Genomic DNA, 27,261 nt, shown 5'->3' with positions numbered 1-27,261 from the left:
CCCAGGACCCTGGTACAGCTAAAGAGGGCCCTCATCCATCTGAGAAAACCATGATACTCCCCTGGGCTCCCTCATAGAGCCCTGTTCCCAAAGGTATCTGGATCCTCATCTTTTCTCCCAAGCTGCCCTAACTGTCCAGCCCCTGCCTTAGCCAGATGTAAAGTCACTGTCCACATATTTTTTTTGAATATCAGAAAAGAGACATTTATACCATTTCACCGCATGTTCAGTCAAGGATATTTTTTCATTTTTCTACAGATTTTCCCCTTTAACTCCATCCCCAGGTGTCCCTGTTGGCCTGACAGTAGTTCCATACCTTCTCCAATCTTACACATCATGAGTAGTAGGGATGCTTTTACCCAAAAGGAAATGGGACCATGCTATTATGTCTGTTGCTCTGTAATTTGCTGTCCCAAAGAACACATCCCTTTGGCCCCTCCAGGTCATCAGCTGGGGCCTCACAGATCTGCACAACATTCTAGAGGGGAGACTGGTTACCACAGCGATTCAGTCCTTCACTTTGTGGGAATTTTTGTTGCCATTTCAACAGCGCTGCTCTGAACATCCTACATCTCCTACTATCCTGATCATGCCCATCCCAGGAAAAGCCTCTGTGTTCTCATCTCTACAATGGGCTGTTCTGTCAGAAATCACAGGGATGATGTTATTAATGCAGAGGCAGCTGTCAAGACTCAGCTAACAATCTGACCTGACATACTCATGGCTTTAACAATTCCTCACCCCAAATTCAACATTTTTCCAGCCATGGGCATGCTTGTCCCACCTCTTGCCACAAGTCACTGAGGGCTTGGTGGTTCAGGCTGAGCTCCAGGCCCAAACCTCCTGGTGGTCCATGGTGCTGTTGCTGACTGCTTGACCCTCCTCTGGCCCACCCCAGGGTGAAAACACATCAAAATGAAGAAGAATGTGACCCACATAGTGTGGACTGTCCAGGCTGGCAAGCTGGAGAACCTAGTGGAGCACCTGGTGACCACCTTCCTGAGCAGTGACCCCACCTGTGTCCCCACCTTCCTGTGTATGTACAGAACTTTTCCTATTGCCCAACAGGTGCTGGACCCACTGTTTGAAAGGTGAGCACCCTGTCCCCCAATAGCACAGTAGTGTGTCAACCACCTACTATCTGTGAATCTCGGGGATAACATTATACTTATCTCAGCCTCAATTTGCTCCTCTGAATATCAGGGTAACTACAGATAAATCTCATAAGGTTATTACGGACTCTATGGGGTCCTGCTTGGAAAGTGCTTTTTGGGTACCTGGCCCTGACGATAGGTCTGCTGTAGAAGCCGTGGTTGTGCTAATTGATCATTTTCCTCTTCACCATAAAGAAGCCCCTGCCTCATCCCTCACTATGCCTGTGACCTTAGGTTCAGGTGTTTTCCCATCAGAATAAGAGATTTGAGATTCCATCTAGGGCCTCCATGTCCTGGATGAAGCCAGAACAGGGATTAGTGGGAGTAAGCAGGGGGGCCCCAGTCACACTCACATATCTGTAGAGAGGCTGGTTGGAGCTCAAACAATCATCAAATATATAGGAAGTTCCACTAGGCACTGCCTTTTCTTGACACTGACTGAAATCTAATGCCCAGAGTGGCCAACAACCCTGCCCTCTAGTGCTCCATTCTGGTCGAGAGTCAGAGAGTCACACTTGACTTCACAAGCAGGTACTGTCCACAGTACAGTCATTGAGACATGGTCCTGGACTCCTCTAGATGTGGCTGCACCTCCCTTATTCTGATGAGGATGGCAGACCCCTGTACCTGCTGAAAAAGTGAGTGAGCTTTCATCAAGCAAGAGGGTTTCCCCATCTCCAGAACTGTGAAGGGAGTGTGGGGCCTGTGAACCAGAGGTGCTGGCAGAACCCAGCTTCCCACATATCTTGTGACATCAATGAGAAGACAGAGATATGAGAGCTTCTCCTAGAAGAGAAGAAAGGTGTCATAAAGAGCTGTGGATGGAGCTCTGGATGTTTTGGGAGAGCAGAGAGGGGCTGGAGGCCAGAGTCAGCCCCTAAAAGAATCAATAATCTTGCCCACTCCATCCCAAGGCTGCCTCCTTCCCCCATTATGGGACCTAGAATAGGAGGTACAGGGAACACCCTGCTCACTAATCTGATAGAACCTCAACAGTGGGCACTCAGGGGACTCAGTGAGTGCTCAGGGGCCAAATTACCTCCATCCGCTTAGACATTAGTGTCAGTGGGATGGAAAGACCCAGACAGGGCACCTAGTGAATTAGGCTGAATGTAGTTGCAGGAGCTAAAGTTTGAGGTATTAGGAGGTCCCTGGGAAGCCTGGCAAGAGATAGAGTCCATTTGTTCCCTCATTGGTCACCCATTCATGAAGTACCTTCTGGAGCTGAGGGAGTGCAATGAACAGGGCAGACTCCACTATTCCCTGCCCTCATGGAGTTGACATTCCAGTGGTCAGGGGACAGGGATACAGACAGAGGAGTGTGTCAGGCTTCCCTGAGGAAGAGGAGTGGTCATCACACCATTGACCAAGGCCTCTCACTACAAAGGCTTTTTTTTGCCAGCCTCTCCTTGGTGATGAGACCTGTCTCTGCCAAGGTGGACAGGCTAGAGGTGCACACAGAGTAGAACCAGCCTATAGGCAGCCAGGAGCAGGAGGCACAGGAGCCCAGGCCCCCATAGGAGAGCCCTTGGAGGGCTGTGTAAGGAAATGCCAGTCCTCTGACCCTGCTCCCCACTTGTCTATCCCCAGGGCCATCTCATCCATTCTGGGCACCTGCCTGGGCAGTACTCGGAGCATGTTTTCCAGCCTCCAGAATTCCCCTGCCTGAAGATGCTGTTGGCCTATGTAGGGCTCAATTTGCCAGTTTTGGTCCTAGAGTGCTGTGCCCTCCTTCTTGCACAGATGGAGTTCCTTGAGCCCAGTGAGGCAGAGACCGAGGGTGAGGAGGACTTGGGGTGGGTGATGTGGGTGTGTGTGGAGGGGGTGGGGCTGGGCCAATTAGAGGAGAGCCTCCAGAGCTGGGGTTGCTCCAGGAGCAATGAGGTGGCTCAGATCACTATTGCCATGGACTACAGTCTGTGAAGACTTCCTGGGGCTTGGGTCTTAGACTGAGAGTTCATTATTTGGTATGGGAATTTTCCTTTATTGGAGGGGACATGCAAGGGCATTCACGTTGATATTTTATTTTCTTGGAGCTACAGCAGGAGCTTCAGAGCAAGATCCAGAACCACCTGAAAAGGTAATGGTAGCTTAACGTCTAATGCCCACTACAGCTCAGAGCCACAGATTCAGATTCAGAGACAGGGCAGGTTCTAGCCACAGCTGTCATTCAACTATAAGATCTAGGATAACCAACTGCATCATCACCTCAACAATCTTCGCCTCCTGAGCTGCAGGCAGTGCCAGCTGTAGCCCCAGAGAACTCTTTCCCTTTCCCTACAATTGCGTTTTTTTTTAATTTTTGTTTTTATCTTAACACATACTTTATGGTTTCCTATATTTTATCTTATGATATTTACCTAAATAAAATTTAACTCTTTGCTCATTTTCAATTGTACATTAAACCACAATGAAGTACACTCACAATGTTGCACAACCATCCCCATAATCTAGTTCAAGAACATTTTCATCACAGTGAAAAGCTGTACCCATGAATCAGTCAGTCCTCCTTCCTCTCACCCGCAGTCACTGGAAATCACTGATCTTCTTTCTGTCTCTACAGATTTACCTCTTCTGCGTTTTCTGTATAAGTGGAATCCTACATTATGTGACCTTTTGTGTCAAGCTACGTAATGTATGAGGAGATAATCATCTAATCATAGATCATTAATCATAGTGATTTTTTGGGTAGTTTTTAATAAAAATACAAGTTTTTATTAAGAAGAAAAAAGTCCTTAATAGATCAAAGATTTTGTATAAAAATAAAGTCCCAATATTAAATATTTTCTTCATCTTTGATAGGGACCACTTTTATCAGTGTGACAAGAGAGCAGGAAACCATAAGGGAAATGTCTGGGGCAGTGACACCTTTCAAATCTGTCATTTTCTTGGATAGGCAATGCTTAAATTTTTCTAATGTGCATATAACAAAAATATTAAAATCACACATTAAATATTTTCCTTTATTAGTAACATATTATGTAAGAAAGTACATTATAAAGTTTAAGGTTCTAGAGTACATTTACTAATGTACATTTAGTAAAATAATGATTTAAATATGAATAAGAAAAAAAGATATGCTCCTTCTACCAAAAATAATCACTCATCACAAGTAGATACCATCTTTGCAGTCGTTTCCATTTAAGTGCAGTAGTGTCTGTGTGCATGTGTAGGAGCCCAGGGTTGTGCTCTCCTAGTACCTGATGTCACCACAGGTGGATATCACAGTCATTCCTGTCCTCTTGTACATTCTCAGCAGTCACTCATTACAATTTACTGAGCAGCCCTGGCTGTTGAACAGTTGGGAGATTTAAATTTGTCACTCATAATTGTACTGAAGGGTACATCTGTGTCCATAAATCTCTATTTTTTTTAGAAATGATCCCAAGAAGCAGAATTTTTGGAATACAATTTATACACATTTTTAAGGCTTTGGCTGCAGTTATCCATATCTGTGGTCTCTTTATGAAATTTGAGCCTTCTTTGGAAGAGCAGGGACTCCAGAGACACTGGAGGTGACACCTGAAGGAGGGAGTTACACAGGCCAAGAGTGAGATCAGCAGGGTGCCTGGGAGTGACCCAACGAGCAGGGAAGGCGCTGCTCAAGCCCCTCCAGGTTCCTCGCCCATAGCATTGTCAGCGGTAACACATTACAATTTACTGAGCAGCCCTGGCTGTTGAACAAGTACCCCTGTTCCATGTCTTGGAACACATCTCACCCAGGATCCTTTCATGACACACCCAAGGCCCCAGCCCAGGCCCAGGCCACTCCAGCCCTGCCTGATCCATAACTCAGCTTCTACATAAGCAGCTAGGCCCTGCTTCTAGGCCAATGGAGGGACAGTCAAGGGCCATTCCTTTCTGCTTGTTCCCTCTCCCCCTGGTTGAGCCCCTTTGTCTCTGGAAGGAACCTCTAAGGGCAGAAATCAGTGAGTTATAGTCATGACCTTGCACATGTTTATCCAGATGGAAGTTTTTAGTCCCAACAGCAAGAATCACTTGAGCTGTGTCAGCAAAAGTCATCTTTACAAACCACATCAGGTGCCCATGGAAGCTACAGGATAGGTAGAGCCTCAGCCACGGGCTTTGGCACGGGGCATAGTCCCTAAACACCCCTCAGGCTCCTCCAGTCGTGACTCCCAGCCCCTACCCTGGCCAGCCACCACCCTTGGTATCCCACACATTCAGTTTCTGTGAGCGAGGAGGCTCTGCTTCCTGCTCACCTCCCCAAAGTAAAATAAGGGGAGTCTACTTTCTCTGAGTCTGAGGGTTAAGGCCATTGTCAGCAATCTCTCTCTTCTCTGCCAAGAGATGGAGCCACTCAATCCGAGAACAAAAGTCCTCAGAGGGAGGAAAATCCGGACTCTCCCTAGAGGAAGAGAAAAGCTTCATTGAACAGGGAGCAGGTGACAGTGGAGAGCAGTGAGGACTAGGCAGAAGGACTTCCATGAGCTGGGACAGTGCTATAATGGTAGGGGCAAGGCTCTGTTTTGGTTTGTATGAAGTCGTCGGGATTCCTAACAGACATGGATTCATTAAACGTGGAGAATGTAGTGCAAAGTTCTAAGTGATCTTTGTCAGACTTCCATTAAAGGAGGAGAGAATAGATTCAATAGAGACAATATTTTCAGAGATAATGGTGAGAACACCCCAGAACTAACAAAATATTTAAGTCTATAGATTCTAGAAGCCCAGGAAATCTCAAGCAGAATAAATATAAATAAATCAATACTAGGCCACTTGTATGGTTTATATTTTAAAATTTACTGGCTATATGATGTTCTAACATCTTAAAAATATTCCTGGCTTGGGAGAGACTGCTCTTCCCAGGGCTATTCAATTATTAGAGATAGCAAAATGCCCAAACAGAAGCATGACTTTGATGTGCAAACTAACAAATCCAGAGCCATACCTCCTCTATCTGGCGCATACACACCAGGAGGCAATATTCTTCTGACTTAATCAACTGAGTGCCAGGTACCAGGCAACTAGGGACCAGCCCTATAGCCTAGAACACACTGAAATTACTTAAGCTAACCAATCTTAAACTGTTTACTCTATTCTGCTTTGCCTTTCCTGTAGAAACTCCAACAAAGTCCATGGCTTAGGGTTCCCCACTCCTTGCTGCCCCTCTGCCTTCTGAACACTCTAGTTCTTTGCCATGTGGCTCTTCTTTTAGGACCTGTGAGTATAGCAAATGTTGTTTTCCTGAGCCCCCCGTGTCTACCCCTGTGGCCACACCTGACCATCACATAAATGAACACAGCACAACACTTAACAGTGTTAAACCAGAAAAACCAAAACAAAGAGCAAAATCACAAAAGACATTGTACTCTTAAAGGAGTGGCAGTTAGATTGCCAGCTAGTTTCTCAATAGCAAATTAATCCAGAAAACAGTAGAATAATATTATACAAGGGCTACAAAAAGATAGCTGCCAAGCTAGACTTCTTTACTTCATGCGATTTTAAACTTTTTGAATTTCAACATAATGTGGATTAATTCTCTTAAGAGACTTCTCATATCTGGGTGTCCTTGGGTTTTGACTTCCCCCTGCTATTTCAGAATGGGCAAATATCTTCATGGTAAATGTACCTTCAGGTAGTCTGTTACTTCTCTGAGTTCATATCTTTCTCTGAAATCTTGGTTTAGTAATTCTTGCTATCTTGTCAGCTCTTGGTTGTTTTTATGAAGATTTCAAAAAAGATATGCAGCATTTTTAGTTGAGAACAGTGACTAGAAGTAACCACTGGGTTGAGGGAATGCACTTTTCTCAAATGTGTGCTATAGTTGTGAAATAATTACTATTCAGTTTCTTAGTTTCTTGGTGGGGCACCCCAGAGCACTCTCCATAACCTGAAGACAAATAATGCAAGGATTTAGACTCCTCAGATCAGCAACCAAGGGGAAGCATTCCACTGCAGAAGTAAAACTGGGAAGAGATGACAAAAAGCCAACTCTGAATGTCCCAAGTGATGAGGAATTTTAATTTCATTTTAAGAATCTCATAAATTTTTCTATAGCTGTATATTAGTAGCATATTATATGAAAATATACTCAAAAAGGGCTATAGGACTAATAAGGAAAATATTTAAAACAAATTATATTCAAAACTAAAATATTAAAATATTTAAATCAGAGGTACTTCAAATAAACAGCAACAACAAAAAGAAGAGACTATTTACCCTTTTAATCAGTTAAAAGGATCCCTTTTTAGCCATAAAATAAAAAGAAATAAAGTAGATTTGAACATATAAAGTCTATTAAACATAGGAGGCAATAGCGCAGTAGAAAAAATGAGCAAGTAATATGAAAATGTATTTAAGTAAACAGTATGAACACAAATGCATGCTCAAGTAAGCTCTGATTGCCTGCCGGTTAAAGTTCAACGCACTAGGCTGCAGTGCCTGGGTTGGGTTCCCTAGACCGAAACCACACCACTCATCTGTCAGTAGCAATCCTGCCCAAGCGGCTCACGTAGAACAACTAGAAGGACTTACAACTAAACTATACAACTATGTACTGGGGCTTTGGCAGGAAAACAAAAAAAGAGTTACTCTGGCGACAGATGTTAGCTCAGATGGAACCTTTCCTAGCAAAAAATAAAATAAATGCATACTCAACATATCTTTAAAAAAAAACAAAAGCACCATACTTTTCCCTGCGGAAGTTGGCAAAGGTTTAATAAGAGGATTTCAGGGATGAAGGAGGCACTGCCAAGCCCCACCTCTGGTCGCAGCACCGCGCCCCCTCTCCCCGCAGGAACTGGAGTCTGGACACCCGGCAGAGCAGACAGGGGAAACGGAAGGATGCGTGTGGCATTGTGGGGACTGTAGTCCACGGAACTGCCTCATGGGGCTCGCGGCCGGCATGAATCATCGAAGTGGGAGGCGCTGTGGGGCGGCAGCGGAAGGAAACGCTTGGCGAGGTCGGGGTGCGACTGGGGACCTGAGCCCGCGTGTGCGCACGCGCCAAGAAAAGCGCACTGCGCATGCTCCCCGGGCTAGTTGAAACTTCCGTAACTACCTGTTCTCCGTGCTTTTCCGGCTTGAGACCTATCCTGGGTCCTGAGAGAGTGGCGGGTTCTTGTTGTTCAGTGGATTGCCAAAGTGTAAGGTGAAGACAGACTAAAAAGCCAAGTTCAAAACAACTTTATAAGAGCTTTACTCTCCGCAGAAGGCGAATGTCGCTGTGACGTGACATATTAGTCTTGAGCTCCTAGAGGCCGGGGTGCGTCCTACCGACCTGTGTCCCAGGACAGCCTTTTCCAGCCACTTTCTTTCTTTCTTCCCCACTTGCTCTGTCTTCTCCATACTTTCCCCAGAGAAGGAGACCCTGACCCAGTTCCAGATGAGTTGATTTTTTTTCTCCTGAAATGCTAATTAGTCAGAGTTGGCTGATCTTTGCTCCTGTTTAGAAAAGAGAAACTAGATGAGCATTTATTGAGCATCTAATGTCTGTCAGTTACTTTTAGACGCTCTAGTGGTTCCTGTATTTATATCTCAGAGGACCTGCAAAAATATGTGATTATTTCCATTTTGAGAGTGAGGAAAATCTCTCAGAGATAACAAAAGAAGTGTTCATGGTCACAAAGTGTTAAATTATAATTAGTAATCATCAGAAAATACTTTGAGACTATGTAAATCGCTTGTTTATCAAGGTTTCATCCAATACATATAACATTCATTGATGATTCCTGCACAAACCACTTATTACCATGATGGCTGCAAAATGGTGATGCTATAACTGTATTAGTTTTTTTTTCTACATTTATCCTTTTTTTTTTTTTTTATAAGGAAGACTTTTCCCTTTTACTTCATTTATTAGTTTATTTATATCAGAAGGCAGCCATCTGCAAGCCAAGGGGGGAGGCCTCAGAAGAAACATACCTGCCCACACCTCGATCTTGGACTTCCAGCCTCCAGAAGTGTGAGAAAATAGATTTCTATTTTTTTGTCTTTTTTGGGGAAGATTAGCCCTGAGCTAACTGCTTGCAATCCTCCTCTTTTTGCTGAGGATGACTGGCCCTGAGCTAACGTCCGTGCCCATCTTCCTCTATATGTGGGATGCCTACCACAGCATGGCGTGCCAAGCGCTGCCATGTACACACCCGGGATCCGAATCAGTTAACTTCGGGCTGCTGCAGTGGAACGTGTGCACCCAACCACTGTGCCACCAGGCCGGCCCCCTAGATTTCTATATTTTAAGCCACCCAGTCTGTGGCATTTTATCATGGTGGCCCTAACAAACTGATGAAATCCATTTTAGAAATTTCCCCCATCCTTGTTAATTATTTTGTATGTAACATTTAGATGATTCCACAATTGAAAACTATACAAAAAATAATTCTCAAAGAATTACCATTCCCCTTTTCCTCTTCTATTTCTCCCTCATCTAACCCACTCCTAGAGGTAATCACTCTCATTAGATTCAGCTTTATCCTTCTTGAATTTGTTTCCTTTCAAAAATAAGCATATGACATGTAAATTTTGTTATTCTCCTCTGTTTTACATGCAAGCAGCATACTGTATATTCTTTGTATTTTGCTTTTTTCGTATAACATATCATGGAAATCACTGTATCCATTTAATGAGATCTTTCCTTATTATTAGTTTTTGGAGCTGCATTGTATGCATCTAGTATTGTGTTAGTTTGCTAGGGCTGCCATAATTAAGTACCCCACACTGGGTGGCTTAAACAACAGAGATTGTCTCACAGTCTGAAGGATAGAAATCCCATTTAAAGGTGTCAGCAGGGTGGGCCCCTTCTGAGTGCTGTCAGGGAGAATCTGTTCAAGGCCTCTCTCCTAGATTCTGGTGGTTTGCTGGCAGGTTTTGGAGTTCCTTGGCTTGTAGATGCATCACCCTGATCCCTGTCTTTATCTTCACATGGCATTCTCCCTGTGTGCATGTGTGCCTCTGTGTTCAATTTTCCTCTTTTTATAAGGACAGCAGTCATATGGGATTAGGGCCCATCGTAATTACTTCATCTTAACTGGATCATCTGCAAAGACGCTATTTCCAAACAAGATAATGGGAGTTAGAACTTCAGCATCTTTTTGGGAAAACCCGTAACTGGTATGCACCATGCCTTATTCAAGCATTCTTCTATAAAAGAGTGTTTAGGTTGTTTACAGTATTTTGAAATTCTAAACAGTGTTGCAATGAGTAACTCTGCATGTATATTTTCATATTATTGGATGTGTGTCTTCTACTTCTTTCAAGTGTTTTAAAGTTGTCAACATATTTTTTTTGTATATTTCTAATTAAGCTAATTCCTAATTTATCATTTCTGTTACTGCAATGGAATTTTCTCCATCTTTTTATTCTCATTATTAATTATACGTATTAAGGCTATTTATTTTTGTAGATTAATTTCATATATCATAATCTTATTGAATTATTATTTGAGCTGTTATAAGCTGTTTATTTTTAGGATTTCCAGGTATAGTATCATATCAGTTACAAATCACTTACAGTACTACATCTTTTCCAATTTCCATGTGTCTTATTGATTTATTTTACACCACTTCTTTGGCCAATACTTGTGGTAAAATAAAATAATAGTAGAGATAGTGGGCATCTTTGCTTTGTTGGTGGAACCACCTCCCATGTTTCTTTTTTTAAGATTCTGCATTAGGACTGAGGCTTTTTCAGCATCTGTGAAGCTATACATAGATCTTTCTATTAGAAATAGTAATCTAGTACAGTTGATTCTCATTATTCGTGGTACTTACGTTCTGTAAATTCACCACGAGCACAGAGTAAATGAACACTGAACCATTACTCCTAGGGGAAATACAGAAGTAAGTTCCTGGCAGCCTTTGGTCATTCATTTTCATCAACAGTCAGTACATAACCTTGTTTTATGTATGTTTGTGTTGAAGACACTTTATTCAATAGATATCATTGATTCATTGACATTGAACTCATGGCTATAGCACTATAATTCATGCCTGAACAAAGCTTATCTGACACAAATATTTTTTTCTGTGAGGCAAATCACAACCTTCTTGCTTTTAGGATCATTAGACAGCAGTTCAGCCCTACAATTGTGGGGCATTTTAAACAGCCAACTCCCCAAGAAAAAGCACAAAAATGCAAAAAGCATGGCACTAAATAGATTGTGAAAAGGTCACTCGTTTACAGTATTAGAGCTGGAAGGAGGCAGCAGAGTTTGGCGACTCAAATTGTGTGCAGCTCTGTGCATGTCTGCAAATGATTGTAAAAGCACTATGAATATTGATTTGGGAGTTACAAATAAATTTTAGCAAGAGAGCACATTTTCAATATGGCTTCAGCAAATGAGATTGACTATACATTATAAAAATGTACATTCTATAAACAATCTTGAATTCCCAGAATACATCTTGCATTTTTACTACTTTCCATCTAACTCCCTATTTTTCTAATTTTTAACATATTTATCTCATTATTTTTTCTTACCTTTCCTATTTTTCCTTTTACTCTTTTCTTTCTTGAGCCCTTTATAATTTAATCTTCATTCCTGATGTGAATTTTTCTTGCCATTTCTTACATGAATTCAATCAATTCTGGTTTCATATCTTTACGTATTTGTCCATCTCTATTCTGAATTGTTGAATTTCTGATTCAAGGTGTTTTTATATATATGTATATATTATACAGGCATACTTTGAAGATACTGCCAGTCTAGTTCAAGACCAAAGAAATAAAACAAATATCACAATAAAGTGAGTCACACACATTCTTTGGTTTCGCAGCGAGTGTAAATTATGTTGATACTATAATGTAGTCTATTAAGTATGCAATGACATTATGTCTAAAAAAAGATGTGCATACCTTAATTTAAAAATAAGGGGCTGGGCCCATGGCTGAGTATTTAAGTTTGTGTGTTCCGCTTCGGTGGCCCAGGATTTCGCTGGTTCAGATCCTGGTCGCGGACAGGGGACTGCTCGTTATGTCATGTTGAGGCAGCATCCCACATAGCACAACCAGAGGCACTCACAACTACAATATACAACTATGTACTGGGTGGGCTTTCGGGAGAAGAAGAAGAAGAAACTAAAAAAGAAGAAGATTAGCAACGGTTGTTAGCTCAGGTGCCAACTTTTATATAATAATAATGATAATAATTTATTGTGAGAAAGTACTAACCATCATCTGGGCCTTCTGTGGGTGGTAATCATTTTGCTGGTGGAGGGTCTTATAAAAAACTCAGTATCTGCTTCTTGGTTAATTTATTCCTAAGTGTTTTATTCTTTTTGTTGTGATTCTAATTGGAATTGTATTTTTGATTTCTCTTTTTGCTAGTTTATTGTTAGTGTATGGAAACACAACTGATTTTTGTATGTGGATTTTGTACCCTGCAAGTTTATTGTATTCGTTAATTATTTCTAATAGATTTCTGTGTATTCTTTAGAGCTTTCTATATAAATTCATGTCATCTGCAAATAGCAAGAGGCTTATTTCTTCCTTTCCAATTTGTATACTATTATTTATTTGTGTTTCATAATTGTTTTGGCTAAGACTTCCAATACAATATTGAATAAGGGTGGAGAGAATGGGCATCCTTTTCTTTTTCCTGTTCTTAGAGGGATAGCTGTCAGTTTTTTACCATTGAGCATAATGTTATCTCTAGGTTTGTCATGTGTGGCCTTTATTATGTTGAGATACTTTCCTTCTATACCCATGTTATTGAGATTTTTTGTCATAAATGGATGCTGCGTCTTGTCAAATGTGTTCTCTGCATCTATTAGGATGATAAGGTGATTTTTATTCCTCATTTTGTTAATGTGGTATATCACATTGATTGGTTTGCGGATGTTGAACCATCCCTGTCTGCGTGGAATAAATCCCACTTCACTGGGTTATATGATACTTTTAATGTATTGTTGTATTTAATTTGCTAATATTTTGTTGAGAATTTTTGAATCTATATTCACCAACGATTTTGGCCTACAATGTTCCTTTTTTTTGCATTTCCCAGTGCGTGTAAAAGTTATGTTAACACTATACTGTAGTCTATTAAGTGTGAAATAACATTGTGTCTAAAAAAACAATGTGCATACCTTAATTTAAAAAATGCTTTATTGCTAAAATTTTCTAGCCATCTCTAAGCCTTCATAGGGTCACAGTGTTTTTCCTAGTGGAGGGTCTTGTAAAAAATGCAGTGTTGGCGAAGCATAATAAAGTGAAACACAGTAAAACGAGGTATGCCTGTATACTATTTTCATTAACCCAAACACACAGAGCTGTGGCATGGACTATTTATTCTCAACACTTTCCTGAGAGTGCTGGGAGGCAGAAACCTGGTCTTTATTTTCTGTTTTGGAACCCAGGGCCTGACTGAGGTGCCCCAAATACTGCACTTGGAAAGAGGCCTATTTTTTCAAAATCTGAAATGACTAGACAATGCCTTCCACTAGAAGGCACCCCCAAAACATAACTGCTACAGAATTTATTTTGATGTCCCTGCAATCCTGTGAAGATGTCTTAGTTTGAATGTGGCTTCTTTTGGTGGCAGAACCAGGGAGCCCTACAGCACTCCTGCAGTTTCTCATATGGCCACCAGAGGGCAGTGCATGACTGCTCATGATGATGACACTGCCACATAAACAGTTTACAAGTTAATCCTCCTCAGAAGATGTTTTATAAGGTTAGAGAATTTCTTTCAGAAGTATTTATTTACTTTTCTGCTTCAATTTCTTCAGAAAGCAATGGAAATTACCTACAAGAAACAACTATAAGTAATGCACTGACTGATAGATGTTCCTCGTTACACATGCAGACACATACAATTATGAATGAGTGAATGAAGGTATACTCTTACCTAAATGATATTTTTGAAAACCCCAAGTGGATCAAAGACATAAATTTAAGAGCTAAAACTGTAAAACTTATAGAAGAAAACGTAGCAGGAAATCTTCATGACCTCGAATTTGACTTCTGTTTTTTAAGGACAAAACCAAAAACAACAAGAGAAAAATCGGATGCGCTGGATGAATGGCCACCAATACAACTGCCTCTCCACTTGGCTCTTAATGCACTTCAGGCAGCAGGTAAGAGTTGCACAAGGCATTTCTCAAGGAATTCTCCCAACAATGCTTTAAACAGCTCCATTTGCTATGTCTATTTTAGAGATGGAACCACTGAGGCTCAGAGCCTTACCTTGAGTCACCCAGGTAGAGAGAGGCTGAGCAGAGACTAGAACTGCAGTCTATGTCTTTGGACTCTGTGTTCCACTCACACTGCTCCTCCTTGAAACTCAGGGGTCCAGAATTCCTCCAGATCGAGTCCCCTATACTCTGAGACCTCACTGAACTCATGGGGCAGTGTTACCACTTATGACTGGGGTTTGGCATTTTGCATGGAAATGGCTGACCCTGGGCACTGTGGGCTCTCCCAGTACCAGGACTAGCCAATTGCTGACCAAGAGGAGGTTTCTCTCTGGGCACCAGGAACAAAGATTCCTGTAAGGTGAAAGGTGAGAGTTCCCTCTGCAGAATCTGGATGCAGCTTCTTTGGCAGGCAGGCCCCAAAGAGGTTTACAAGTACTGGTTTCAAATCCTGCCTCTGCCTCTCTGTAGGACATAGAAGGGGCAGTTTCTTTATGCCTCAGGTTCCTCATCAGTCACACAGGGACAGTATTTCTACCTCCCTCATGGAATTGTTGTGGGGTTTCAGTGAGATGATTTATGTCCAGAAAAGAGACTCCAGTGAGGACTCAGTAATTCTCAGCTGATGTTATGCCCCTATGAGCCCCCTGATGCCATGGCTCTGCTCACTCTGTTCCCTCTGACTGGGAGGGCTGACTCCCTCTGACTCAGTTGTTCCACCAGAAGCCTTTTATTTAACGCTCTAGGTTGGTCAGGAGTCCCTCATTGGGCTCCAACAGACTGCACTGGGGCTCACTCCATCGGACCCAGGCTAGCCCTGGGACTGGGCCCACAGCTCATGTCCTGGTGATGAGGACAACGACTGTCCTGGTGATGAGGACAACGACTGTCCTGAGTGTTGAGACAGGCACCCTAGGGTTTTCTGAATTGCATTATCTGCTTTGGGGGCCAAATGTTGGGGTGACTACTGAAGGGGCTCCCTCCTTCCAAGGCAGTGAAAGTGAATTCCCCTGAGTTCTGTGGAACATCCCCACCACACACCACCTGTGCAATCATCAGTACAGGGCATCTTAGGATTCCATGGCTGCCGGTTGTCCCGGTGTCTTTTTAGTGGTTGGTAATGAAAGCATTTCCTGGCAGAGTCTTTGTGTTTTAATGGAAACATCAGTGGGATGAATGCTGGCGGCTTCCCACAAATCAACATAAAGCTTGTGCCCCTTACCATTATGGCACTGTCCCTGCCCACGGTAGTCCTTCTGCTTACTCCTCACTGTTTTCTGCTCTCACCTGCTCCCTGTTCAATGAAGCTTCTCCCTCTATTCCTCAAGGGATACCCCTGAGTTTCCTCCGACCGATGACCTATATTTTCTGATTTGGGCGTTCCATGTCTTTTCAGAAGAGGGAGGGGTTGCTGACTATGACCTCACCCACAGACTCAGATAAAGTGGACTCACCTGATCTTACTTTGAGGGAGGTGAGATCTCCCGCTTTGCATTTGAGGTCTTTAGCAAGAAGTAGAGTACCCCTCCTTTGCAAAAACTGAATGTGAGGAACACCAAGCTTGGCAGCTGACTACTGGAGGACCCTGAGGGGTGTTGAGGGACTACACCCAGTGCCAAAGTCTCTAGCTGAGGTTCTACCTGTTCTACAGCTTCCGTGAGCACCTGATATGCTTGGTGAAGGTCCCTTTTGGTTTTCCTCACAAAGATTTGCCCTGAGCTAACGTCCTTTGCCAATCCTCCACTTTTTCGTTTGAGGAAGATTAGCCCTGAGCTAAGATCTGTGCCAATCTTCCTCTGTTTTTTTGTATGTGGGACATTGCCACAGTGTGGCTGCTCAGTGGAGTAAGTCTGCAACCAGGATCTGAACCTGGTCTGCTGAAGTGTAGCACATAGAACTTTAACCATTTAGCCAAGAGGCCTGGCCCATAACGGCCCCTTTTGCTCATACAACCTCAAGCAGTTTTGCTGCTGTAACTGAAAACTTTCATCTGATGTTAACATTCAAAGTCATGTCTATAAGTCACTGATCTGCCCTTACAGGATCCTTCCTGAAAGTGGTGGAGACAAGGAGATGGTGCGAGCAGAAAGGAGTTGCCCTGCCTGCACCTTTACTGGCCTGGAAGCAGAGCCTGGCTGCTCTACATAGAAGTTGAGTTATGGAGAACGTGGTGGCTGGGGTGGTGTGGGCCTGGGCATGGCATATGTCATGGGAAGGAGTTGGGTGAGGTGTGTTCCAGGACATGGAGCAGGGATAATGTGGGCGAGGAACCTGGAGGAGGGTGCCTGAGCAATGCCTTCCCTGCTCCTTGGGTCACTCCCAGGCACACTGCTGGCTTCACTCCTGGCTTGTCTACCTCCCTCCTTCAGGTGTCACCTCCAGTGTCTCTGGAGTCCCTGCTTTCCCAAAGAAGGCTCAAACTTCCTAAAGAGACCATGGATATTGAAAACTGCAGCCAACCGCTGAAAGTTTGAATAAATTGTATTCCAGAAATTCTGCTTCTAAAATTCAGTTCTAAAAGCAATAAATGTTAATGGACGCAAATGTACCCATAGGACAATTTTGAGAGTGAAAAACTGGAAATGGTCCAGTTGTTCAACACCTAGGGCAACTGAGTAAATTGTGATGTGTGACCACTAAGAATGCACAAGGGAACAGGACTGACTCTGCATGTCCACCTGGGGGACATTAGCTACTAGGAGAGTGCAGCCCTGAGCTCCTCCCCCTCACCCCCCCCCCCCCCGACACAACACTGCACTTGAAGGGAAAGGCCTGCACAGATGGTATCCACTTATGGACAATTACTTCTTGGTAGAAGGAGCATATTTCTATTCATATTTATATATTTTGCTAAATATGTGTTAATTATCAATCTAGAACCTTAAACTATATAATGCATTTTATTACATAACATATTAGTACTAAATGGAAGTATTTAATGTGTGATTTTAATACTTTTGTAATATATACGTTAGAAAAATTTAACCATCTCCTTTTGAAGGAAATGAAAGATTTGAAAGGTGTCTCACTGCCCCAGACATTTGCCTTATAATTCCCAGCTGTTTTGTCACACTTATAAAAGTGGTCCCTATCTGAAGATGATGAAAATATTTAATATCGGGGCTTCATTTTTATATGAAATCTTTGATTTATGAGGGGTTTTTTCTCTAAGAAAAACCTCGTATTTAAAAAAAAAAAAAACAAGGAAAAAAGTGATCACTCTCCTCCTACGCTACGTCGCCAGACACAAAAGGCCATATATTGTACTATCCCACTTATAGGAAAAATCCAGAAGTGATAAGTCAGTGGAGTCAGAAAGAAGATCAGTGGTTGCCAGGAACCAGGGGTGAGAGGAAGGAAGACTGACTGATTCATGGGTACAGGGTTTCTCTGTGATGAAAATGTTCTTGAACTACATCGTGGGGATGGTTGTACAACATCTTGAGTGTACTTCATGACAGTTAAGTGTACAATTAAAATGGATCAAAGAGTTAAATTTAATTTAAGTGAATGTTATAAGATAAAATTTGGAAACCATTAAGTAAAGGTAAGATAAAAATAAAAAGTTGAAAACATGCTATTATAGTGGGGAGGGAGGAAGTCTCTTGGGCTACAGCTGGCACACTCTGCACTCTCAACAGCTGAGGCTAGTTGCAGAGATGATGTAGGTGGTTGTTCCTGGTCTTAAAGTTCAATGAGAGCAGTGGCTTGAGCCTCCTCTGTCTCTGAATCTGAATAGGTGGCTCTGAGCTGTGGCAGACACTAGAGTTGGAGCTGGCCCTAGTCCTTGAGGTGATTCTGGATCTTGCTCTGGAGCTTCTGCTATAGCTCCAAGAAAAGAAAATATCATCAACATGCCTGCCTTTGCATGTCCCTCTCACACAAAGAAAGACTCTCAGACCAATCACTGAAGTCTCAGTGTAAGAACCAAGCCCCAGGAATTCTTGCCAGATGGTAGTCCCTGGGAATAGTGAGCTGAGCCACCTCAGTGCTCCTGGCCCAACCCCAGGCTCTGGAGGCTCTGCGCTATGTGGTCTTGCCCAGTACCATCCCCTCCACACACACCCACATCACCCACCCCAAGTCCTCCTCACCCTCAGTCTCTGGCTCACTGGTCTCAAGGAGCTCCAGCTGTGAAAGGAGAAGGAGGGCACGGTCCTCCAGGTCTGAACCTGGCATATTGAGCCCTACGTAGGCCAACAGCATCTTCAGGCAGGGAAATTCTGGAGGCTGGAAAAAATCCTCCGAGTACTGTCCAGCTAGGTACTCAGAATGGACTGGATGGCCCTGAGGATAGACAAGTGGGCAGCAGGGTCAGAGGACTGGCTTTTCCTTCCACACTGCCCTCCCAGCGCTCCCCTGTGGGTGCCTGGGCTCCTGTGCCTCCTGCTCCTGGCTGCCAAGAGGCTAGTCCCACCTGGAGTATAATGCACCTACAATCTGGCTGTCCTGGCAGAGACAGCCCTCATTGCCAAGGAGGGGCTATCAAAAAAGCCTTTGTGGTGAGAGGCCTTGGTCAATGATGTGATTACCACTCCTTCTCCTCAGGGAAGCCTGACACACTCCTCTGTCTGTCTCCCTGCCCCCTGCCCACTGGAATGTCAACTCTATTAGGCCAGGAGTGCTGGAGTGGGCCCTGTTCATTGCACTCACTGGAAGCCAGTAGGTGCTCCATAAATATCTGACTAATGAGGGAACAAAGGGACAGTCTTACCCTGGCATCCCAGGGCCCTCCTAACAGCTCATACTTTAGCTCCTGTGCCTATGCGCTGCCTGCTTCACTAGGTGTCACATATGGGTCTTCCCCTCCCACTGACACTAATCTATGACAGAATGTGGTTTATCAGGCCCCTGAGCACCATATGAGCACCCACTGTTGAGGTTCTACCAGATTAGTGAGCAGGATGCTCCCCGCACCTCCAGTTCTGGGTCCCATTATTGTGGGTGGAGGCAGGTCTGATACAGTGAGGGGATGGGTATGGGTTCTTTTAGGGGCTGACTCTGTCTTCCAACCCTCCATCTGCAGCACCCATAAGCCTCATGCACAGCTCTCTATGGCAGTTTTCTTATTTTCCTACAGTATCCCTTGGACCTCTTCCCTCCTGCAGTAATCACAGGATGTGCAGGATGGCAGGTTCTGCCAGCATCTGTGATTCACAGGCCCACACCCCCCTTACAGTTCTGTGCAGAGCGGAGGCCCTCCAACTTGATCAAAGCCCACTCACTCTTTCAGTTGTTGCAGTCATCTGCCGAGCCCATCAGATGAAGGGAGGATGCATCTATAACTTGAGGATACCAAGAAGCTGTCACATTGACTATACTGTGGACAATACCTGTTTGTGAAGTTGTGTGTGATTGTCTCAATCCTGACTAGAATGGAGCCCTGGAGGGCAGGGTTGTTGTCTACTCTGCGTGTTAGATTATGGGCAGTGTCTAGAAAAGTGCCAGAAACTAGTGGAGATTCCTATGGATTTGATGAATGAATATGAGCTCCAACCAGCCCCATCACAGATATTTGAGTGGGCCTAGGGCCGCCCTGCTCCCCTGAGGGATCCCAGCTCTGGCTTTACTCAGGACAAGGACCCCTGGAAAGAATCTCAAATCTTCTTTTCAAATGGGAAAACAGCTCAGCCCAAGGCCACAGGGACAGTGAGGAATGAGGCATAGGCTTCATCATGGGGAAGAGGAAAATGATCACTTAGCGCAACCACAGCCCCTCAACAGACCTATCCCCTGGACCAAGTGGCCTGAAAGCACTTGAGTACTTACAGTAACCCTATGAGGTTGGTCCTCAATTCACCCCACTCTTCAGAGAAGCAAACTGAGCCTCAGAGAGAGATGTAAAGATATTCCTAAGACTCGCATCTTGTAGGCGGCCAGATCACCACTCTATCGTGGGGGAGACAGGGGACTCACCTTTTAAAATGGCAGGTTTGGCACCTGTTGGGTAGTAGGAAAAGCTCTATATGTACACAGGAATGTGGGGACGTAGGTGGAGTTGCTGCCCAAGAAGGTGAACACCACGTGCTCCACTAGCTTCTCCAGCTTGGTGGTCTGGACTTTACACACCATGTGGGTCTTATTCCTGTTCACTGTTGATGCTTTTTCACCCTGGGGTGGGACAGAGGAGGGTCATGCAGACAGCAACAGCACCATGGACCACCAGGAGGGTTGGCGCTGGAGCTCAGACAAAATCCCCAAGCCCTCAGTGACTTGTGGCAAGAGGTGGGACAAGCATGCCCATGGCTGGAAAAAGGTTCTTGCAATTAAAAGTCGAATTTGGGGCGAGGAATGGTCAAAGCCATGAGTATGTTAGATCAGTTTGTTAGCTGAATGTTGACAGCAGCTTCTGCACTAATAACATCATCCCTGTGATTTCTGACAAAACAGCCCATTGTAGAGATGAGAACACAGAGGCTTTTCCTGGGGTGGGAGTGAGCAGGATAGTAGGAGATGTAGGATGTTCAGAGCAGCGCTGTTGAAATGGCAACAGAAAGTCCCAGAAAGTGAAGGACTGAGTCGCTGTGGTAATCAGTCTCCCTTCTAGAATGTTGTGCAGATCAGTGAGACCACAACTGGTGACCTGGAGGGGCCACAGGGATGTGTTCTTTGGGACAGCAAATTACAGAGCAACAGACATAAGAACATGAGCTCTATTTCCTTTTGGGTAAAAGCATCCCTACTAATCATGATGTGTAAGATTGGAGAAGGTGTGGAAGGACTGTTAGGCCAACAGGGACACCTGGGGATGGAGTTAAAACAGAAAATTCTGTAGAAGAATGGAAAAATATCCTTGACTGAACATGAGGTGGCATAGCGTAAAGATTTCTTTTTGATATTCCTACCGTTATGTGGACAGTGACTTTGCATCTAGCCAAGGCAGGGGCTGAGCAGTGATGGTTGGTTGGGGGAGGAGATGACAATCCAAATTCCTTTGGGAGCATGGCTCTAGGAGGGAGACTAGGGAAGTGTCAAGTCTTTCTGGGATGTGGGCCCTCCTTGGCTGCACCAGGGCCCTGGAGGTTGGGTCTCCTCAGCTGCTACTCTCTCCCGGAGCCAGTGCTGGACTCTGTTGCTGGTGTGGGGTATCTTCCTGTCCTGCCAGGAGCTGAAGTAGAAGATGCCGTTGACCACCTCCTGTCCCATCGCCTGTGGAGTGCTCTGTAAATACAGTGCCTGGTAGCTAGGTGGAAAGCGTCAGAGTCTGGATGTCTTTGCTGGCTCTCACATGCCTAGGACTCTCTCCAGTCCAGACACACCCACACACCACAGTCTGCATGGACCTCCACCAAGGAGGGAAAGAGATGACAGCTTGGATTAACATTGGCACAGATAAGAGGACCTCAGGAATCCCTTTTCCACTGTGCCAGCGCTGTCCCGGAGTGGGAACATGGTGGGACCACCAGGTTATCCAATGTCCAGAAACCTTTTTCTGCCAAGGGCAGATCCTCCCCACATGTCCCTCTTCTACCCATACTGATGAGGAGGGGGTAGGATTTTCCTAGGAAGGGCCCATGGAGGTGGCCTGGCCTAGATTGGTCTGACCTAGGCCACCTTGAATTACCTTAAGGGACCTCCTGGCAAATAGCCAGAGGCATTGAGAATGAGAATTGAGCCATTGCCAGCAGTATCTGAAAAGGCTGACTCTCTGCTTTCCTGAAGCCAGTGCCCTGGTTAGTGGGATAAAAGCAGGAGAACATCTTTCTCTTTCAAATGTGCCCTGCTAAATGAGCTGGATGTGAGACTGTCACTAGAATGTGGGCACCTGGTTATGGGGGTTACAAGTCTGTGCGGTCTGTTGTCAAGGAAGTGACTTCACTTCCTGGGGTCCCATAACCTGAGTCACCTCCTCAGATAACACCTGTCCAAACAGTCCTTTGGGCTGCTGACAGCTCACCCCCACTTCTCCATGCAATACCATATCTGTACCCATTTAGACCAACACATCCCTCTCCACAGGCACCTGGGAAGGTCTGGGTGCAGCCAGGGTACCAGCTTTGAGACAGACCTTGTTTAAAGCACACCTCTAATTCTTACCTCTTCTGGTTCCTCAATAAGTCATTGTGCCTCTCAGGGCCTTCCGTCTCCTGTCTGCACAATAGGGATTATTCTAGGATGTATTGCTAAGACATGTCCTCAGGCATATGTGGGATAATAACTATGAAGTTGGAGGAGTGTTGTCACATGTAGGTACTGCCTCCAACCTCAGTTTTTTTCCCACTTATCACCTCTCCTGTGTCTGCTTGTCTTCTGATCCCACCCCATAATCCTTACATGTAATGTCACTGTGCTTGTGTTTGTGTGTGTGGATGTGCTTGGCAGAGCTGAAGTTCTGGATGCCCAGAATAAAACGGGCCCCATAAATGGAGGCATGAGCAAAAGCTTCCCAAGATCTTAGTATTTCTCATTTCCAAAGCAAACCTTATGGGAGGGGTTTAAGCCGTGTTGTAGAGGCTCAGAAAATACACTTACCTCTGCTTCTCCCTGGAGTATGAAGTGGGTCAGTCCTGGTCTCTCTCTGGGCCTCAGTTTCCCAATTATCTAATGCAGGATTAAATTCACAACTGTCTATGCATGAGCTCAGCATAACAGTGACCCGGGCCTTCTCCACCCTGGGTGTGATCTGGAGAGGGGTTCTCCTGCCCTGGGCTCCTCCTCAGACAAGAACTTGCCAAATGCGCATCAAGGCTGTTGAATGCTCACCCTCACCTACATGCCACCTCCATATCTGTACGCAGCCCTTTCCAGAGTCCCCTGAGAAAGCCTGGGTACAGCGAGGGCCCCATCTTTGAAGACACAGACCTAGGTTGATCTGTGGCTCCACCTTCTTACCAGTCTCTGATTCTAGGGAAGGCATTGAAGCTCTTAGGGTCTTCACCTTCTCGCCTCAATGATCCCTCATGATCCCATCTCCTGGTCTACACACCCCTGTATTATCCCTTCTCCTTGGGTGGGGACTAAAGTTAGTGATTTACATCTCTTCCCTAGCAGATGGAAAGTGATCCAATGTCACTTCCAAGATTTGGGTCTAAAAAGTCTGTGCATAACTTCTTGTTCACTCTGACCTGTGTTCTCTCTCTATCAGATCCCTCAGTCTGGGGATCATGTCTCTGTGTTATGAGATGCCATTTAGAAAGGCCCACATGGCCTAGCACTGAGGGAGACCAGCAGACAGAGAGGCACAGAAGCCTTCAATCTGGACAGGGTCCTGACAGTACTCCTGAGTGAGCTCAGATCCTGAGTGAACCAGATCCTGCCTCAGGTGAGACTGCATTCCTGACATCCTGAGAGACACTGGCAGAAGCACCCAGCTGAGCGCTGCTGGATTCCTGGTCCACTGATACTGAAAGATTATAAATGTTTGTTGGTTGAGCCACTCAGCTTAGGGAAATGTTGTCACACTGCAATAGATCACTCACACTGTCCTTCTGCCCAGGCCCTGGCCCTGCCACCTCCCTCTCTCCACTACTCTCCTCCCAAATTCCTTGCGGTCGCACTGACCTGTGGTCTAACCTCCTCTTTGTCCAAACTCCCTTCTGCTTCCAAGAGTCATACTTTTGTGCCTTCTCTCAGGGTAACGACACCCAGAGTTGTTCAGGGTTAGCTCCTTCCTGCCATGGTGCTGGGAATATAAATGTCACCTCTGTGCAGGCTTTTCAGAGCCCTCACGTAGTAGAGCCAGGCAGGCTAGTGTAGTACCTGCTTTGTTTCCATATAGCATTTAGTCTTTTCAGTCACAGGCTTTTGTTTTTGTGGTTTTGTCCACCTTCCCTCCAGACTATGTGCTCCTAGAGGGCAGGAATCTTGTTGGGTTTTTCTGGCACTGGCACTGTTTGAGTGCCCAGGGCACAGTTGCTGAATGAATAGAGATGAAGATCCATCCAGCCACAGACCAGCTCAATTATTAGAGCCAAATTCTCCTCTATCCTTTTAAATGGACTAGGTTGATATGTATTTAAGTTAATACTGTGATTTAAACTTTTGTTCGATATATTAGTTTATGACGATTTATCAACTAACTCCCCAAATTTCAGTAGCACATCGCTATATATCTTCCCACGTAACAGTGCTGGGTCAGTATTCAGTTTTGAGAGACCACACTCTTTCATGTGGTCCTTCAGGAACCCCCCGTTCTTCCATCATGGGCCTTCTCCATCCCTAGGACATTATCCACATCTGCATCCATCAGCATCATGGGAAATAACAAAGAAATGCAGGGGGACGGTTTTATCAGCCAGGTCGCGAATGGCACAACTCAGTTCCTTTGCTCTTTCATTGGTACAGACATGGCCTTATGACCACATGGGAGGCTGAAATGTGGACTCCAGCTGTGTGTCCCAAGAAAGGAAGAATGGATTTAATGGACAAGGGAAGTTCTCTTCAACAACAAGCAACTCATTTAGATTTATTGCGTTTTTTGACTCTTTCTTGATTTTTACCATATGCCAACACAGTGCTAAGAGCTCAATGGAGAATTGATTGAGCATCCTGTGCCCTGGGAGAGGCTTCCAATCTACAGAGGAAGAATAGACGTGCTGTGAAGTGCCTGCCATCCTCAGAGAACAGGATAAGGTGAAAGTGGTCTAGAAGTCCAGTGAATAATTCTAAATTTGGAGGCTACTGTGAGCTCATGTCACTTGAACTCCACTTTAGACATAATAAAAATATGGTTGGTGGAAATAACGAAGCAGGGAATTATGTACACGATGTAATTAGGAAGAATATGCAGCCAGTAAAGTGGTATATTAAAAACATTAAAGGGCAGGGATCATTATTCATCTCAAATAAATAGTGACTGGGAATGTACGTAATCCCATATTTGGAAACATTCCGTATCTAAATTTAGGTGAAATTATTCAACTACATTGAGTGATAGTTTTCTGATTGAGAGTTTTTTTTTTTTTTTTTGAGGAAGATTAGCCATGAGCTAATATCTCCTGCCAATCCTCCTCTTTTTGCTGAGGAAGACTGGCCCTGAGCTAACATCCATGCCCATCTTCCTCTAGTTTATACGTGGGATGCCTACCACAGCATGGCGTGCCAAGCGGTGCCATGTCTGCACCTGGGATCCGAACCAGCGAACCCCGGGCTGCCGAAGCAGAATTTGTGCACTTAACTGCTGCATCACCAGGCCAGTCCCTGAGATATTTTATTTTTAATATAATCAAAGGATTCCATAAATCTGCTCTTTTGTGATATGTATGTAAATATAGATACCTAGACATGTACATACATTTATACATTCATATATGTATACATATATGCATAGACGGGTAGATAGGGTGATAAAGGGTTGAATGGAATCTATTGAAAATATGAGCTCCCATCCTGATTTTGTTAGTTGGACATATTTTACTGGATGTCCTTTGTCTTCTCAAATTCAACCTGTGCAAAACTAATTAAAATCTTTTTCTTGCCATAAACCAGTTTCTTTTTCTTTTTTTTTATTGAGGTAACATTGGTTTATAACTTTATGTAAATTTCAAGCATATATCATTTTATTTAGACTTCTATATACACTACATCATGTGCACCACCAAAAGTCTGTTTGTCATCTGTCACTGTGCAAATGTCCCCCTTTACACATTTTGGCCTCCCCTCAACCCCTTTCCCCACTGGTAATTACCAATATGTTTTCTGTACCTATGTGTTTGCCTGTTGCTCCTTTTTATCTTTCACTTATGAGTGAAATCATTCACTATTTGTCTTTCTTCATCTGTTTATTTTCACTTGTATAATACCCTCAATGTCCATCCATTTTGTCTCAAATGACTAGATTTCATCTTTTAAGTGGCTGAGTAGCATTCCATTGTATGTGTGTCTGTACATATATATATGTGCGTGTGTGTGTATATACACATCATCTTTATCCATTCATCTGTCGATGGAAGCTTAGGTTGGTTTGACGTCTTGCCTGTCGTTGGCCATGCTGCAATGAACACGGTAGTGCACATCTCTTTTTGAATTACTGTTTTTCTGTTCTTTGTATAAGTATTCAGAAGTGGAATAGCTGAATCACGTAGTAGTTCTATTTTGAATTTTTTGAGGGTTGTCCATCCTGTTTTCCATAGTGGTGGCACCAATTTCCATTCCCCCCAGCAGTGTACTAGGGTTCCCTTTTCTTCACATCCTCTGAAACACTTGTTATTTCTTGTCTTGTTAGTTATAGCCACTCCAATGGGCATGAGGTGATACCACATTTTGGTTTTCATTTGCCCTTTACTCGTTTTTACGGAATTTGAACATCAGTCCATGTGCCTGTTGGCCTTGTGTCTATCTTCTCTGGAAAACTGTGTGTCAGATCCTCTGTCTTTTGTAAAATCAAGTTGTTTGTTTTTGTTTTTGAGTTATGTGAGTTCTTTATATATTTTGGCTGCTAACCCCTTCTTGGATATATGATTTGCAACTATTCTTCTCCTGATTGGTAGGTTTTCTTTACATTTGGTGGATTTTGTTTTTGGCTGTGTAGAGACTTTTAGTTTGATGTATTCCAATTTGTTTCTTTTTTTCTAATTTCCTTAGAAAATTGGCTGCAAATCTTCCTTATTCTTTTCTTTTTTCTTTATCTTTTTTTTTTTTTGAGAAAGATTAGCTGTGAGCTAACATCTGCTGTCAATCCTCCTCTTTTTGCTGAGGAAGGCTGGTCCTGAGCTAACATCTGTGCCCATCTTCCTCTATTTCATGCGGGGGCGCCTGCCACAGCATGGCTTGACAAGTGGCACATATGTCCGCACCCTGGATCCAAACTGGGGAGCCTGGGCTGCCAAGCGGAATGTGTGAACTTAACCACTGCACCACAGGGTTGGCCCCTCATTCCTTTCTTTTTGCGTCTCAATCTCCTAGTTATTCTCTTTTGAATCTATTTCCTGACACAATACTGCACTTGAGAGGAGGCCATATTTTTCAGTGTGAAGTGACAATGATTTCCACTAGAAGGCACCCCAAAACAATGAATTTTACAGAATTTCTTTGATTCATCTGCAGTCACCTGAGGATGGATGTCTAAGTTTGAA

The 27,261-nt window shown here is 44.0% G+C and overlaps 1 long non-coding RNA gene across 2 annotated transcripts; it reads left to right on the top strand.

Moving 5' to 3' along the window:
* Positions 1 to 8,154: 8,154 nt before the first annotated feature.
* LOC139041952 (uncharacterized) lies at positions 8,155 to 25,663 on the top strand. Of its 2 annotated transcripts, none has more exons than XR_011498001.1 (5): positions 8,155 to 8,382; positions 10,104 to 10,229; positions 14,091 to 14,191; positions 16,291 to 23,510; positions 24,533 to 25,663. It is a non-coding gene; the product is annotated as an uncharacterized lncRNA (long non-coding RNA). The 2 variants fall into 2 exon arrangements; XR_011498002.1 differs by having other exon boundaries at positions 8,155 to 9,081.
* The last annotated feature ends 1,598 nt before the right edge of the window (positions 25,664 to 27,261 follow it).

This window comes from Equus asinus, chromosome 2 (assembly GCF_041296235.1).
Source record: "Equus asinus isolate D_3611 breed Donkey chromosome 2, EquAss-T2T_v2, whole genome shotgun sequence".
Classification (NCBI taxonomy): Eukaryota; Metazoa; Chordata; class Mammalia; order Perissodactyla; family Equidae; genus Equus; species Equus asinus.
Note: the sequence above shows the minus strand (reverse complement) of the source record. Positions and strands in the feature narration are given on the sequence as shown.